At 37.7% G+C, this 16,974-nt stretch overlaps 2 long non-coding RNA genes across 2 annotated transcripts in view; one reads left to right on the top strand and one right to left on the bottom strand.

The window, feature by feature from the left end:
- LOC123598301 overlaps positions 1 to 16,974 on the top strand; it is a 29,123-nt gene that overhangs the window by 5,123 nt on the left and 7,026 nt on the right. The window lies entirely within an intron of this gene.
- LOC123598299 lies at positions 6,808 to 15,081 on the bottom strand. The gene is made up of 2 exons (XR_006712524.1): positions 14,937 to 15,081; positions 6,808 to 6,914 (listed from the first exon to the last, which is right to left on the bottom strand). It is a non-coding gene; the product is annotated as an uncharacterized LOC123598299 (long non-coding RNA).

The raw sequence follows: 16,974 nt of genomic DNA, 5'->3' as shown, positions 1-16,974 counted from the left end.
AAATGAAAGAGGGGCAACAGTGGATAGGGTCTGTACCCCATTCGATTTATTTTACTATCACTACCATATATAACCTTTCACTTCATATTCTTTAAGGCTATATTTCTACCAGAGGATAAAAAATGTTCTTCAGAACAGAAGCAATGGACTATAGCTACCTGCACAGCTAGCCTGTTCACTTAATCATTAACAAGAACCATGTGAAAATATTGAGCAGTCACTATATGCCAAGCATTGTGCTAAGTACTGGCCAAACCATGTTGCCTGTCTTTTCAAATTTACAGATTGGCTGGGGAAGCAAGACAAGAAAATGGGGCAATTGCCACAGGGTGTGGTGGTGAGACAGAAGTATAGGGTGCTCCAGGAGCACATGAGAGAGACACCATGCCTGGACTTTGGTGGTCAGAAAGGCTTTCTTGAGGATAGTGACTGGAACTGAAAGTCCACACTAGGGGAAACTGCCTGGCTTAGTAGGTGAGCATGAAACTCTTGATGTCGGGGTCATGACTGCAAGCCCCACATTGGGTGTAGAACCTACTTTTAAAAAAAGGTCCACACTAACATATCCTGGAAAGAATAGGTGAACAGGTGAAAAGAAATCACCATCTGAAAGAACTAAGAGGATGGTCCCCAGCATGGAAATCATGGGCACATAGGCATGCTTGCAGTATGAGCAAGACTTAAGAACATCAGGTTTTCTACTTTAGGGTAGAATTTGTAGGTAGTGTCTGTCTCCCTCCCCTTCTGTATCCCTTAAAAATCCCAAAGGTAGGATCAGTGAGGAAGCTATGAAAGGATATGGGACCATGAATTCCCTGTAAGTTCTTTTATGGATACCAGACCTCAGAGGGCTCTACATTTTCTGCTCCAGAGAATGTCTAACAGGTCAGAATCTGAAACATTCCTTGCACTAGAGCACAGCATATGCTGCCACTCTTTCCCTCGGGATGGAGGATTATGTAAAACAAAAATACTCATTATTAATAGCTAGAATACACTAAGAGTTTAATATGTTCCAGGCACTAAGTGTTTTATATATATTATCTATTTTAACCCTAGCAACATGGTGCATAGGTCCTATTACCATCCCTGTTTTATAAGAAACACAGGAGGATTACATAACTTTTTCAAGGTCACTCACTGGCAAAAAATATTTGACCTCAGATCTCTATGACTCCAGAATCTGAGCTTTTAAACACTCTATTGTCTTCCCATGCAGTAATATATTGCTAATATTATTATTATTGTACCTATTAGGTGAGTCACCATTTTATCTCCCTATAATTCATTTTGGAAAGCTTATCCAGTATTTCTATTTGAAAATACTGATTAAAAAAACACTAGCATTTCCCAAAATCTTTTGTATACTACCTCTTGGGAAAGTTGCTAATACTGCAGAGTAAAGAAAACAACAACCAAAAAAAAAAAAAAAAAAAAACCAAAAAAACTCTCTTGTCTGAGCTAGAAGGGATACATACCGTGGCCTTAGTTATTAATTAAATGTTTTAAAACATTCTTTATCAGTGTGCTTTTTCACTGTCAGAATGCCTCAGGGCTCTGCACAGCAGGTCCTCCACAGCTTTCAGGGAAGAGCTGCCAAGAGTCTCTGCCCAGTGTTCACGGCTATATTTGTTCATTCTATTACAATATAGTATACTGTGCTTCTCCTGGTGATTTCACTTTATCTGTGTGGCAAATCGTGCAAAATTATAGATATTTAAGTGTAGTAGATAACAAAGAAACCGGGATCACGCAAATTGGAAATTTTGTCATTCTTCAAGGAAACAAAATATTTGCAACAGGCAGTTCACTGAAAAGTGGCCAAAGGAAAGGTAAATGAATGCCATTCCCCAACCTCTGCCCTTTCTTAATGATTCAAGGTACAGTTACACACAATCAGTAAAAATATGATGGCATGAATAAATATTAGCATGTGGGCACAATGTCCCATCTCTTTCAGGGTCTGTATATATTCCAATAACTAGTTTTTAGATATTGTTTTTTTCTAAAAGTGCCAATACTTTTATTCAATTTACTTCTTTGTGTTGTTAGTGCAGAAGTAAGCAAAAGAAATGTTGAGCTGGTAAGCTTGCAAAAATTTTTAAACTAATGAATTATTACTGGAGTTTAAGGGAAAGAGTATATATTAACCTGTATCATCCATATGACCATGTCAGCAAAGAGAATCTAGCTTCTGCTTTTATGTCAATCCAACTAATAAGAAAATGAAGAATCTGAATTAAACAATTTGCAACCTGTCAAGAATTAGCAAGATCAAGCATTTAGACCAAACTAAAAGTTTTGGGGAGCAATTTATAATAACATTTTAATAACTGAAAATTAGGGGGGTGGGGAAAGAAGCTTCTTTCTTAATAGGAGATTCGGGATTGGCAGCATTCCATTGACAGGAAGTTCCGCTTAAGGTATACCATAGAAATATAAGATTCCTGCAAGCATGTGACAAAAGCATAGACATTTGTATTGTCTATGGTCAAATGGTTAAAAATAAATTAACAAATTAATTCCCTGTAACCCTGTATGAGCATTGGCTAGTACAAGCTGAGGAATGATTGGCCAAACAAAAGCCCCACATGAATGATAAAGTAATTAAACACTACTGAAGTTGACTAAAAAAAAAAAAAAAAAGATAATACAGTTGAGGGAAGTCAAGATTCTTGACCTTTCCATATAAACATGCTTCACCTGGGTGCTTGGGTGGCTCTGTCGGTTAAGTGTCGGACTCTTGATTTTGACTCAGGTCATGATCTCAGTTTGTGGTTTTGAGCCCAGTGCAGAGCCTGCTTGGGATTCTCCATCTCACTCTCTCTCTCTTCCCCTCCCTCTCTTGTGCACTTTCTCTGTCTCTCAAAAATAAATCAACAAGGGCTCCTGGGTGGCTCAGTTGATTAAGGGTTGGACTTGAACTCAGGTCATGATATCACAGTTCGTGAGTTCAGGCCCCGTGTCAGGCTCTGTGGTGACAACGCAGAGCCTGGAGCCTGTTTCAGAATCTGTGTCTCCCTCTCCCCGCTCATGCTTGGTCTCTGTGTCTCAAAAAATAAACGTTAAAAAATAATAATAATAAATAAATAAATAAATAAATAAAAATAAACTTAAAAAAATAAAAATAAAAATGCTTTATATATGAGGCTGAACCTAAGTCACTGAAGCTGGGCTTCAAGGAAAGGTTAGAGAAACTGAGGAGACTCAGGAGAGATAGAAATTACCTGAAACTCTTCTTTTGAGTAGTGTGACTTGTGCCTACATTAGCTTCATACCCTCTCTGCCTCCCTCTTGTAGCTCAAATGCTCAAAGTAGGAATAGGATTAATAGGACTGTCGAGCTATAGAATATGAAAGTGAGGTGGAGTATGCAGGAGATCCCAATTGCCAAGTGACAGAACAGAACTGTTTCTCTACATAGGTAATAAATATCATGGTTAAACACACTTCATGTTGCTTTCACTTATTTATTTTATTTTATTTTATTTTATTTTATTTTATTTTTTAGAGGGAGAGAAAGCATGAGTGAAGGAGAAGGGCAGAGGGAGAGACACAGAGAGAGAGAATCCTAAGCAGGTTCTACACTCAGCACAGAGACCAACTGCGGGGCTCAATCCCATGACCCAGCATCCTGACCTGAGCCAAAATTAAGAATCAGACACTTAACTGACGGAGCCACCCAGGCTGTCCCTTTCACATATTTTATGTGAATTTTACATTTCCAACATAGCTAAAAAGGGTATCGCTAAGTCCTGCCATGTGACCAAGAAGACTGACAATTATAACTTTACAAAAGGATTCTTCACATACTTACATTAAAAGAATGCCTTTTTTTCCTCTGAGCCTAGCATATCTAAATTTAACTTTGCTTCTTTCCTCACTAACAATATTTTCTTATTAAAAGAAAATCCTATTCTCAATAGGCCCTTCCAATAGAAAATATGGGTTCATAATGTGAAAGACCACACTTAACATATATAGTAAGTATACTATTCTTAAAGGAAGTTTCCCACACAACTTGGTCTCTGTCAACAGGCCACAGAAAACAACATAGTGTTAATTAAGTTTAAAAATTCTCCTTCCATTTTAAGACTAATTAGCATATAGCACTTTCATCAGGTTTATTCAAAATGTATACTAGAAAATGTTTCAACGAATACTGCTTCATGGCAAAGAAAGCCCACCCCACCCCCTGTAGCCCCAAATGCAATACACGGATTTAATGAGTTGTTATCTTACAGAAGAAATTCAGGATGCTTTAATTCCTATGACTTCTCTTCTATTTCATGTTATTGATGTCTAGTATTTTAGTTCTATTTTGTTTTTAAATTCCTTCTGAATTAGTCGTCATGCCATAGAGTTTATCAGGACTGCTCCCACTGTTGCATTGAGAATTGACTGAAAGGCATCTGGGGAGAAGCAGTCAGGATTGAAATAGGAAGCTACTGCAAAATTCCAGGTCAGAGATTATGATGGCATGGACCAGGATGAAAGCAATAGAGGTGGTCAGATGTACCTGAATACATCTGACAGGTTTCACTAGTTGGATAGTACATTAGAAAGAAGCCATTCATGACCTTGTATAGATAGTATGTTAGAAGAAAGAAGTCAATCTTGACCCAAGGTTATTGGTCTCAGTCACTAGAAGGATGGTGTCAGTCATTTGGGAAAGACTGAAAAGAATAGTGGTGAGGAATTGGGCAGCAGGGTATAGAGGCTGGGAAAAAGCTAATCTTATGATGTCTCTGGACAATATCTACATGGACATGTTGGAAATTTAATTTGGGGAGTTGCGTAGGCGGAATTTAAAGCCATGAGTCCATATGATATTAAGGGTGAGGCAATAGCTAGTTGTTGTGGAGACGAATAATTGAAGACAGCAATTATAAAATCTGTCAAGGAGTTTTGCTACAAAGATAACATTAGGTGGAGGTAATTTTAGAGTCAAGGAATTTTTTTTCAATTAATTGGGAGTTAGAGCATATTTTGTGCTGATGAGCATAATTCAATAGTTGTGGAAAATGCTATAAGAGAGGGAATTGAGTCAATGAGTGAAAATGACATAAAGCACATGGGCAGTTAGTCCTGCACAATCGCATATTCATCCTGGGTGAGAGGAAGAAAGAGTATATTTATACTCTGGTAGGTACGTAGTCAAGAGAACCTGTGCCCAATTCTTCTTGTTGCTTCCAATTTCTTACTGAAAATCTGCTGAGATATAGGCAAAGGTAGAAGTCTGACAATAGTTGAGAATGCATGAAATTGTCCTCAAGACAATGGGAGGGCAAGTGACTGGGAAAATGTTACAGAATTTGATGGACACCATTTGGAATCCACTTGAAGTCAGGGATCATGAATTTGATGCGAGAACAGTTAGCATGATAGGATTTTTGCCTAGCTGCAATCAGCCAGATATGCAGAAGTTGAGTAGTGACAAAGATAGATTTAACCATAATTGGGTATTGCCAAGGGTATACAATAAAGCTTACGGACAAAGGGTTAAGTCTACACATCCATTGTCAAACTTGAAATATGTAGGCAATCAGAAGTACTATAATACATAAGAGATAAATTGAGATGTGACGGGGTTGAAAGATAGTGCAAATATGGTAAAAGCAATAGATTATGGGTTCTGGATAGGGTTGAAGGATTAAAGCAATTGAGATACCAGAGGGAAAATAGAAGGTTGTAATCAGAGAGCGAGAAAATTAAAATTGAGATTACAGAAGGGTTATACCTGTTTGAATCCAAGTTTAGGATATAACTAAGAAAATTTCTGAGGTAAGGTAGAAGACAATTCCACTGAAGACGACATAATTAAGGAAGAGGGAAGCGAAGGTATTAAAATAATATACTCAAGTAATACAACTCCTTACGAGACACGTCATTGAAGGCAAGGGAAATAAAACCAAACATGAGCTACTGGGACTTCATCAAAATAAAAAGCTTCTGCACAGTGAAGAAACAATCAACAAAACTAAAAGGCAGCCTAAGGAACGGGAGAAGATATTTGCAAATGACATACCTGATAAAGGGTTAGTATCCAAAATTTATAAAGAGCTCAACACCCCAAAAAGAAATAACCCAGTTAAGAAATGGACAGAACACATGAAGAGACACTTTTCCACAGAAGACATCCAGGTGGCCAATAGATACATGAAAAGATGCTCAACATCACTCATCATCAGAGAAATACAAGTCAAAACCATGATGAGATACCACCTCACATCTGTCAGAATGGCTAAGGTTAACAATGTAAGAAACAACAGGTGTTGGTGAGGATGCAGAAGAAGGGTAACCCTCTTGCACAGTTGGTGGGAATGCGAAGTGGGGCAGCCACTCTGGAGAACAGTATGGAAGTTCCTCAAGAAACTAAAACTAGAACTACCTTACGATCCAGGAATTGCACTACTAGGTGTTTACCCACAGGATACAAATATACAGATTTGAAGGGGTACATGCACCCCAATGTTTATAGCAGCATTATCAACAATAGCCAAACTAAGGAGAGAGCCCAAATGTCCATCAACTGATGAAAGGATAAAGACCATGTGGTACATATATACAATGGAATATTAGCATCAAAAAGAATGAAATCTCCATTTGCAATCATGTGGATGGAGCTAGAATGTATGATGCTAAGCAAAATAAGTCAATCAGAGAAAGACTAATACCATATGATTTCACTCATATGTGGAATTTATGAAACAAAACAGATGCACATACTGGAAGGTGGGGGAAGAGAAGAGAGGGAAACAAACTACAAGTGACTCTTAATGAACTGAGAACAAACTATGGGCTGACAGAGGGAGGAGGATGGGAGATGAGCTAGGTGGGCGATGGGTACTAAGGAAGGCACTTGCGATGTGCACTGGGTGTTGTATGTAAGTGATGAATCACTGAATTCTACTCCTGAAACCAATACTGCACTGCGCTAACTGAAATTTAAATTAAAAAAGAAAAAGAACTAAAAGCACAACAGTGTTGGAGAGAAAGAGATGTAGGAAGAGAGACAGTGATCTAGGAATTCAAATTTTCAGAGAATAACAGGCAATAGCTATTGAGTGCTTACAATGAGCCAGATACTAATCTATACAAATATTGACTCTTCTAGCCTTACACAAGTATATGAGCTACTATTACTATTTTTCAAACTAAGAAATTTGGGTACAAACAACTTAAGCAATTCACTGAAAGTCACACAGCTAATAAGTTGAACTCATATTTGATCCCAAGCTGTCTAGATCCCTAATTATATTCTAAACCACTTTGCTATGCTTCACTGAACAAGTGAGGAATGACTCATGTGTTGTGTTAGACTGTAAAAGGGTGGTAGCAGGTGGAATATTTGATGACATGAGACATAAACCTGGGTATATTTAGCACTATGGGAAGAAGACTGGTTTGTGTCAGTGAAGAGCAAACAATCAACTGGTGTTTGACTCCTGCCTGGAAAATTCAAAAGGAAAGAGAGAAGTGTAAAGGACTAAAGGAGAGGTGGCTAAATTGGTCAGACTTAATGATAGAGAACAAACTATGGGATGACAGAGGGAGGTGGATGGGAGATGGGCTAGATGGGTGATGGGTCAGAAAAACTCCTGGAGTTTTTCAGGGAAATTAGGCCTAAATGTTTCTTGTATATCAAATGATGTTCACATGATCCAAGAGAGCCGATGTCAGGTTGGCCTATATCATGCCCCACAGGACTACCCAAAAGGACTTCAAAAGTAGCTGAATGAAGAAGGAGAGAACATCATTCATCAATAAGATTTCAAGTGAATGGTCGACAGGGCTCGGGGTGGAGGTGAGCTCTCTGATGAATCCATGAAAGTACTCAGAAAGGAAAGCATAAGTTCTAAACATTAGACAGACACAGAGAGAGTGAAATTGCCAGGCAAGTCAGAACTTTCCTATCTCAGATGTTCTTATCTTCTTCCCTCCAAGTCTCTTTCCAAGGCACAGAAACCATGGAATGGGAAGTGAGAAAAAAGTCAAGCACAACTCCTGCCCGAAATGTGGACTTCCTACATGTAGCAGGTTGAACTTTGAATGAAAACTGAAGTCATGATCATTCTGTGGGACTGCACACTCTAATTTATGAAGTAACTTGAAGTGACTCTAAAACTTGCTATTCAAAAGTACTCTAAAAAGACACTGAATGACTCAAATTTTCATTGAAGGTCCGTGAAGAATTTGCCTTACTGATACAAATAATAAAGGGACAAGGAAAGAAGACAGAAAGGTGCTACATGATTATACACCTTGAGTCTTGTTTCCTCAGCATACTAGGTATAGTAGTCTCTGCTTCCAGTCTTGCCCCCATTACCTTCATCCTCCATCCAGTTATAAGAGAGAGATTTAAAACAAAACACACCACAAGAAACTTAGTTCTGGCACTGGCATTTCATTGCACTTAGAATAAAGGTTCAAACTCTTTTCTGTGGCCTGTAAGGCCATACATTATTTTACCCTTACCTTTCTCTTCTCCTTTCCTAGAACTTACTAAGTTCTTTCACCACTTAGGCCTTGGCCTGTGCTGTTTCCACCTGCCTGGAATGCTGGGTCCTAAAATCTCCAGATAGCTGGTCTTCCATGTCATTTGGTCTCTGAAAGACTTCTCAGAGTGACTTCCTTTGACCACTCACATCTTAAAAAAACTGCCATAGCCAGTTACCCAATCTCAGATCTTCCTTCTGAGGAAATCTCATGCAAGTACCACCCAAATCTCATGCAAGTACCACTCTTTAGCCAACTCTAACCCAGGACAGTAATGGAAGGAGATTCTGGGAAGCATAGGTCCAGCTTTGCTAAGTGAACAACCACCATAGTACAACCACTATCTGAAATTATCTTACTCATTTATTAGTCTTTTGTATATCTTCACCTCTGACTAGAATGCAAAACTCTATATAATCAGGAATATTTTTATCTTGATTACTGTTGCATCCCCAGTACTTGAGTGTTGCCTAGCAGACAGTAAGTGCTCAATAGATATATTGTAAAGCATATATATTTTGATTTCAAATATATTACACTGTATTTAATAATATTTATAATGAAAAGTTCCGTACTGGAACAGAAAACTCTCAAAGGAACATTACAGAAGGCATGGCAACTAGTCCTTTAGTGAGCAATAATATTGAGGAAATTGGTCAGCAATCATACTTCTGAGGCAATGTTTTGGCACGAGTTACATCAGTATACCAGTCAGAGTTCAATCGAGAAGCAAAATGACTACGAACTATGGGATAAGAGATTTACTATAGCAATTATACCTTCCATAATTGTGGGAGGAGTGGGAAATTAATGCCTGGAAAGGAAAATTAAGAATTCAGACAAGGGACACCTGGGTGGCTCAGTCGGTTAAGCGTCTGACATCGGCCTAGGTCATGATCTCATGGTTTGGGAGTTCAGGCCCCACATCAGGCTCTGTGCTGACAGCTCAGAGCCTGGAGCCTGCTTCAGATTCTGTGTCTCCTTCTCTCTCTGTCTGTCCCCGCTTGCCCTCTGTCTCTTTCACGTTCAAAAATAAACATTAAAAAAAAAAAAAAAGAAAAGAAACCAGACAAGTTGTAAACCAGTCAATCCGCAAAACCCAAGCATGTCCAGACATATAAGTGGAACTCATGGAACTCACTCAGGGAAGCTGATGGAGAAGTTTCTAACAAATATTTGGTGATGAGCCTGAGGTCTCTCTTGGTCAGTAAAGTCTGGAGCAGGCAAGAGAGTTGGATCTGGGGCAGAGGATAGTTTAAAGGACAAGCTGAAACTAACAAGCTATGCTCATTCATGTCACCATGAATGCTCTGTCACCATGACCAACCATTACAACCTTCAGAGAGCACTGGACACTGTTATCCTTCTACTACCCAAATCTCATGCAAGTACCACTCTTTAGCCAACTCTAACCCAGAACAGTAATGGAAGGAGATTCTGGGAGGCATAGGTCCAGCTTAGCTAAGTGAACAACAATAGAATTTTATCTCACAGACAGTTAGAACTCAATTTACTTGTACATAACAGAAATTAAATAAAGTATCCCCAAAACAAATACATCTATTGTAAAGGAAATGTTGGTAGTTTTTAAAACTAAAATTTAGGACAGGTAGAAGATCAGGAACTAGAAAGCCTTCCGACCATCTCTAATCCCTATTTTTCTCTGTGTACCTTCACTCTTTCTGCAAAAGAATTTCTACTTCTTCCTTTATGTGGTGGTAGACTTGGCCTAAGCTTGCTTCACACAAGTAATCCCCATGAAAACCAACAGCTTTTCTTTCTTTGTCATCTTCTCTCCCTCTCAATTTCAAATTCTCAGGGAAACACCTCTGATTTACTTAGGTTACCTAGATACCAACCACCAATCCGAGCAACTCTGGCCATTGAGGATTCATTGTATAAAATAGATGCCAGGGACCCACGACTATTTTCACCGTAGAAGAGATAGTAGTCAGAAAATGACAAACAAAAGAATGTGATAAGTATCTTAAGAGGGTGTGTGAATACACATTAATATGCAAATGTTAGTGAGAATATGGCATCCCTGGAGTAGCAGTGATATACCTGATAAACTAATAGGGCTATAAGCCTTTTGATAGTTTTGAATTATGCCTTATCCCCCATAACTAAATGGCAATAATAAATATTTGTAATTAAAGAGAAAAGGCTGGGCTCCAAAATGGTAAATATACCTGAGATCCTAAAATGGCACAGGGGGATGAGCAGAGCTAAAGCTACAAGCCAGAGGAACTTTTGATTCAAAAGTAGACCTGGGGCTGGAAGTTGCTGAGGGGCAAGAAATACCAAAAGGACCTTACGTTAAGAGAGAGACCAGGCTAACTGTTTATGACCAACCGGTGGCTGGGATGGAGCTCCCCTGTTCTAGAAAGAAATCTTAAAAAACTGCTTCCTGGGTTAGATATCCCATGAATACATGGCCTAGACAGGCTGAAGGGCAACCCAAAATATCTCCACAACAGAACCTAAAAAAAAAAAAAAAAAAGCCTGCAAGTTATGAACTGATGATACAAGATCTCCTTCTTAACCAGTGGCCCTCTGGAGGCAGGCCAAAGGAATAGATACCAAAGAGAGATATAGACAGGGTAGTGAGAAGGAGTAAAGAGAGAGAATTTCCTATTTAAGTGAGCCTAAAACCCAAAATTACAAAAACCAAATGTAGCTTTAGACAGTCAAAAAAATTAACTTAATGCAGGCAAGAGGAAATAAAAACAAAATTAGAAAGCTTTTAAAATCAATAAGAGTAAAACTGAAATAAATGTGAGAGTAATATTTGAAAAAGAAACAAGGAATCTTGAAAACAAAACAGAAAATGATGAAATAAGAATTGATAAATATATATATTAGTTTTCTATTTCTGAGAAATAGATTACCACAACTTTACGGCTAAAGACAATACAGATTTATTTTCTCACAGTTTCTGCAGGTCTGGAGGCCAGACACAGCTTATCTCTGTCCTCTGCTCAGGGTCTGTCAGGTTGTAATCATAGTGTTATCCAAGGCTATGATGTCATCTGAGAGTCGGGACCTCTTCAAAGTTCATGAAGTTGCTGTTAAAATTCATCTCCTTGAGGCTTTAAAAATCATGGCAATTTGCTTCTTCAAGGCCATGTGAAAGAGCATTTCTGCTGCTCCCATCTCTGACCCCTAGACCTTCTTTAAAATGTCTCTACTGTTTAGGAACAGGCCAACCTGGGATAATCTCATTTTTGATTACCCTACAGTCAACAGACTGGAGACTTTGATTACATCTGAAAAATCTCTTCCACTTTGCCACACAAGTAAACATAATAATGGGAATAATATTCCATCACCTTCCCCATATTTCATCCCCATCTATACTCAGGAAAAGGAGCTTGGATAAGACATGGGTCATTGAGGGCTATCTTAGAATTCTATTACAATATAAAAATAAATACATAAGTGGAAATTTTGAATATAAAAATATAGCAATGATGGGGAGATAAAAATCCAAAAAGATGGGAGAAAACTTAGCCTGGACACAGGGACAGACAGAGGAGGAGAGAGAACAGTGAAGTGGATGATAGTGCTGAAGTCTTAGTCCAGAAGGCAGCACAGAGTCACAAAGCAATTAAAACAACACCACAGTGAAAGAGTAGTTAGGAAACATGGAGAATAAAAGCGTTCCAACATGAGAGTTCTGGGCTTTAAAAAAAAAGTGATAGAGACACAAAATGTGAAGATTTAAAATAGATGGGCATCTTTCCAAATTGAAAAAAGAAATGAAACATTAGTCCTCAAATTCAAAGCGTTCTTCACAAGATAAATGAAAATAAACCCATACCTAAATGCATCAGTGTGAAATGTAAAACCATCAAGGATAAAGAAATAATCTCAAAAGTTATCCAAGGGGAAAGAAAGATTATGAACAAAAGAATGAAGATTAATCTGACATAATATGTCTCATCAGCAGCAATACATAATAAAGTAATATTGTTAAAGTGATAAAGAAAAATAACTGTCTACGTCAAATTGTAAAGCTAGGTTATGAAAAACGTTTCAGACATTCAAAGACAACATGAGTTGAAGCTACAGATGCACACTGAAAGAGCTGTTGATGTGGTATTTCCCAAACTTGTTTACATAACAACACACTTAGAACATCAGGACTACTCTACGTCATATGGGGGTAAACAAACAAGGCTGTGCTCAACTGGGAACCCCTGGTCCTCAGATCTACTGAGCCATCTTGAAGGCTGAGGAGATCAATACCACCCAGTGTACTGAGGCACACCAATTTGGAACTATTAATGTTACACATAATCAAAGTAAATTGTGCCCTGAAAAAAGGATGAGATACTAAAAATCAAAGTGAATGGATAAGTTCACAAGCAAAAATAAGCCTAAAGCTTACTACTGGGAGAAAATATTTACAAATCACACACCTAACAAATGACTTATATATAGAATACACAAGTAACTTTTAAAACTCAACAATGAGAAAACAAACACACACACACCCCAGGAAAATAGTTGAATATATATTTCCCCAAAGAAGGTATATGGATGGCAAACAAGCCCATGAGAAAAAAGCTCAAAATCATTAATCATTAAGAAAATGTAAATTAAGATGAGAATGGGATACTACTACAGTCCAATTAGAATGGCTAAAATTAAAACAATAATGATAACAGAAAAAAAGAAAGAAAGAAAGAAAGAAAGAAAGAAAGAAAGAAGAGAGAAAAAGGAAGGAAGGAACGAACGAAGGAAGGAAAGAAGGAAGGAAAGAAGGAAGAAGGGTAGAAAGAAGGAAGAATGAAGGAAGGAAAGAAGGAAGGAAGGAAGGAAGAGGGAGGGAGGGAAGGACAGAAAGGATAGGAAGGACGGGATAGGACAGAAAAGGAAAGGAAAGAAAGAAAAGAAAAAATGACAGAAAAAGAAAAGACAATATCTAAAATGTTGACAAAGATGCAAAATGACTGGAATTTTCATATGTGGCATAATTAAAACAACCACTCTGGGAACACTTTGGCAAATTCTTATAAAGTAAAACAAACACTTATCCTTGGTATTTACCCTAGAGAAATGAAAACATATGTTTCACACAAAAACTTGTTCAAGAATGTTTTGGCAGCATATTCGTAATCACCCAAAACTGGAAACCATCTAAATGTCTTCCATTGGGTTAATGGAAAAACAAAGTGTGGTACATCCATACAAGGGAATACTATTTAGCAATAAAAAGAACAAATTATTGATACATGCAACAACATGGCTGAACCTCAAATACATTATGCTAAGTGAATGAAATCAGACTCAAAGGTAACATATTGTATGATTCCATTTCTATGACGTTCTAGAAAAGGAAACTGTAGGAATAAAGAACAGATCAGTAGTTGTCAGGAGTGGGTAGAAAATGAGCACACAAGGTAACATGAGGGGGTTCTTGAGGTGATGGAACTGTTCTTATATATCACCACTATATCTTAACTGTAGTAGTGGTTACACAAATGTATGAATCTGCCAAAACTCACAAAACTGTTCAGAAATAACAATTTTCCTTCATGTAAGTCGAAAAGTACACTTAACAAAAACTGTAGATAAACCAAAGACCTACATACTAAAATTAATGCTAAACTTTTAGAAGAAAAAAAATAAATAAAAGAATATCTTTACTACATTATGGTTCTGATGATTCGATAATTCTAAAAACCTTTAAAAAATTATAAATTTCATTAACATAAAATTGTAGAGCTGTTGTGCACAAAGAAAAAAGTTAAAAGGCAAGTGACTCACTGAAAAAAAGGCATTTACAATATCTATAAACAAATATAAGGTTAATATCCACAAATCAATAAGAAAAAGCCAAAGAACCCAACAGAAAAGAAAAAATGAACAAAATGAGTAGGCAGTTCAGTGAAAATGAAAACAAAGGGTCATAAACATAAAAATGTGGCTATCCCTCTAATCATGAGTTAAATACAATTTAAAGCAAGACACATTTTTTATACCTTAGTAACTGACATAACTTAAGATTTCTGAAAAATGAAACTATTCATCAACCAAATGTACAAGCCAGAAATTCCAGTCTTAAGAAAAACTTTCTCACATATGTACAATGATACATGTATTCGTATAATGAAATATTAGAGTAGTTAAAATAAACTAGTGTTAAAGGTATCAATATGTATAAGTCTTAAGTCCACAATACTGAGCTAAGCAAGCAAATACTTATACAATGATTAAATCACATGTAACAATTCTCTTGGAGAATGAGGGAGGGAAAAAAAAGAGACCTGTTTGTAGATAAATGTCTGTGCAGATATAGCGTAAAATCGTAATTGAGATCATAATGCTTACATTTCAGAATAACAGCTACCCTGCAGTTAAAAGGAAGAGAGAGAGAACAGGGATTTTAAATGCTTCTATATTTTTTCATTATTTAAAAAATTCTGACACCTGAAACCAATGTTAGACTATATGGTAACTTACTAGAATTTACATTCAAATTTGAAACAAAAATACCAAAAATAAAAATAAAAAACTTCTAAAGTAAATTTGGAAAAATATTAAGATTCATTAAAATTAGATGAGAGACAGGGGTTATATTATGTTTTACAATAGAATAACACATGGAGTTGGATTTTTATTATCCTCCACATGTGAAGTCAACCCAACCTTTGGCCAGAGGTACAAAATATAATTCTTGCATCCCAGGCAGTTTGTAAGACCAATATATAAAAAAGGAAGAAGATATTTAATTTCTAGTTATATTTCTAATCCTTAGTATATTTGTCAAATTTGGGGTATGTTTGACAATGTCCATAATCAAGAGTGAACAGAACATATACCCACATGTGTGGGGGATGTCGTAAGTTTACTAAGTGGATGGGTGGTCAAATATTTGGAAACTGCTGCTCTTGGTGTACATCTTCAGCTTTGGGGTACATTTGTACCACCTGATGGGCAGGCTTGTGTAAACATGCAGTTCTCTCCAGAAGCTATCAACTGAAACACACTATGTTTCCATTCACTCTGGGGTTAGACCCTGAATCTACATTTTTAACAAGCACTTCAAATAATTCTGAGGCAGATTTCAAAGAACCATAGTTGGAAAACAACTGCTCTAGAACAATACTTCATAAACAAGTATCACAAATAAGGAAGGTGACAGCTTAATTTCCTTAAATTTCTTCAGCAGAGAAAGCTGTAAGCTTTCTATATGATTTCCATGACAGAATGTCACATTAGGCCACCTATTTTCCATTTCCACTGACAGCAAAAGAAAAAGATATGGCTTTTAAGATAATTTCCAGACAAAGATATGTATTTTCCTTTTTTTTTTTCATTGTGGCAGAAAAAAAAAAAAATGAGTGTGACTTCCTGCTCTGTGCATGTTCTTTTCAAATATGTCCCATGGTCAGAAGGTATAATTGGCATTATCCTTATTCCCTCTCCACTATAGACCATTGTGAACTTGTTAGGTAGAAGCTAGACAGGAGCAGTGGATGGAACACCCCAAAGCAGAGTCCCAAATCCGTGAAGGGGAACAATAGAGAGGTGAGCTGGAGGCAAGGATGGTGATAAACTACACATTAAAAGCCCAGGGGCACAACATCCTGACCTGTGGCTTCCAAGAACTTGGGGTGACAGATCAAGAACCACAGTACATAGCATGGCTCTCCTCTTCCCCCACTGCCACAGGGTAACTTCCAGATTCATTATAATTCATTTACATTGCAGGTACAGCCCCCCCCCCCCACCCCCACCCCTTGGAGAAAGGGGTTCATGATGGTTCTGGCACAATCTTTGCAGGGTCCAAAAACTCCCCCTCCCAACCTGTGGGACTAATCTCCCAAATGATTATAAATAGCTTCCTTTAGAGATCACCCCACCATACCTCCCAGCTCCTCCCAGCCCAGAGAGATGTAACAAATATCCAATTCCAAAATGACCTAGGGTTGGTTCCACCTCACAGAACCTGCCTGCTCTCCCACCTTGAGTGTACTTTCTTTTTAATAAGTTGCTTTATGCTTGTCACTTTCCTTCTGGCTGTCTTTACGGGAGCATGAATCCCTGTGTAAATCATCTCATGGGGAATCCAAGGAATGAGACCTCCATTCACACAAGGAGGACTCTCTGACTAGTAACAAACTTATCTCTGTTGATCCTCCCAACAGTGTGAGATACATATCCTCATCCCACTTTACAGGTGGGATACAAAGTAGCAAGTAACAAGAGACAGAATATAAACCTCAGTTGACCCAACCTTAAAGGCCTTATAGTGGTCCATGCTCCCTCAGCACTTTCCACAGGTGTGAAAAATTGTGAACACTGTTGTTCCATGTCCCCAAGATCCACTCAGAGTGACAATTCTACAGAAATGTAAAATTCCTGCAGAAAGGGGTTCAATATGCCAGGCTCCATTTTGCAACTTGTTACTTTTAAAACTTTTGGGCTTGCCTGGGAACAGCATCTTTTGGATCCAAAATCACAA

This window comes from Leopardus geoffroyi, chromosome C1, assembly GCF_018350155.1.
Source record: "Leopardus geoffroyi isolate Oge1 chromosome C1, O.geoffroyi_Oge1_pat1.0, whole genome shotgun sequence".
Lineage (NCBI taxonomy): Eukaryota > Metazoa > Chordata > Mammalia > Carnivora > Felidae > Leopardus > Leopardus geoffroyi.
This window is presented reverse-complemented; position numbering and strand designations above follow the sequence as displayed.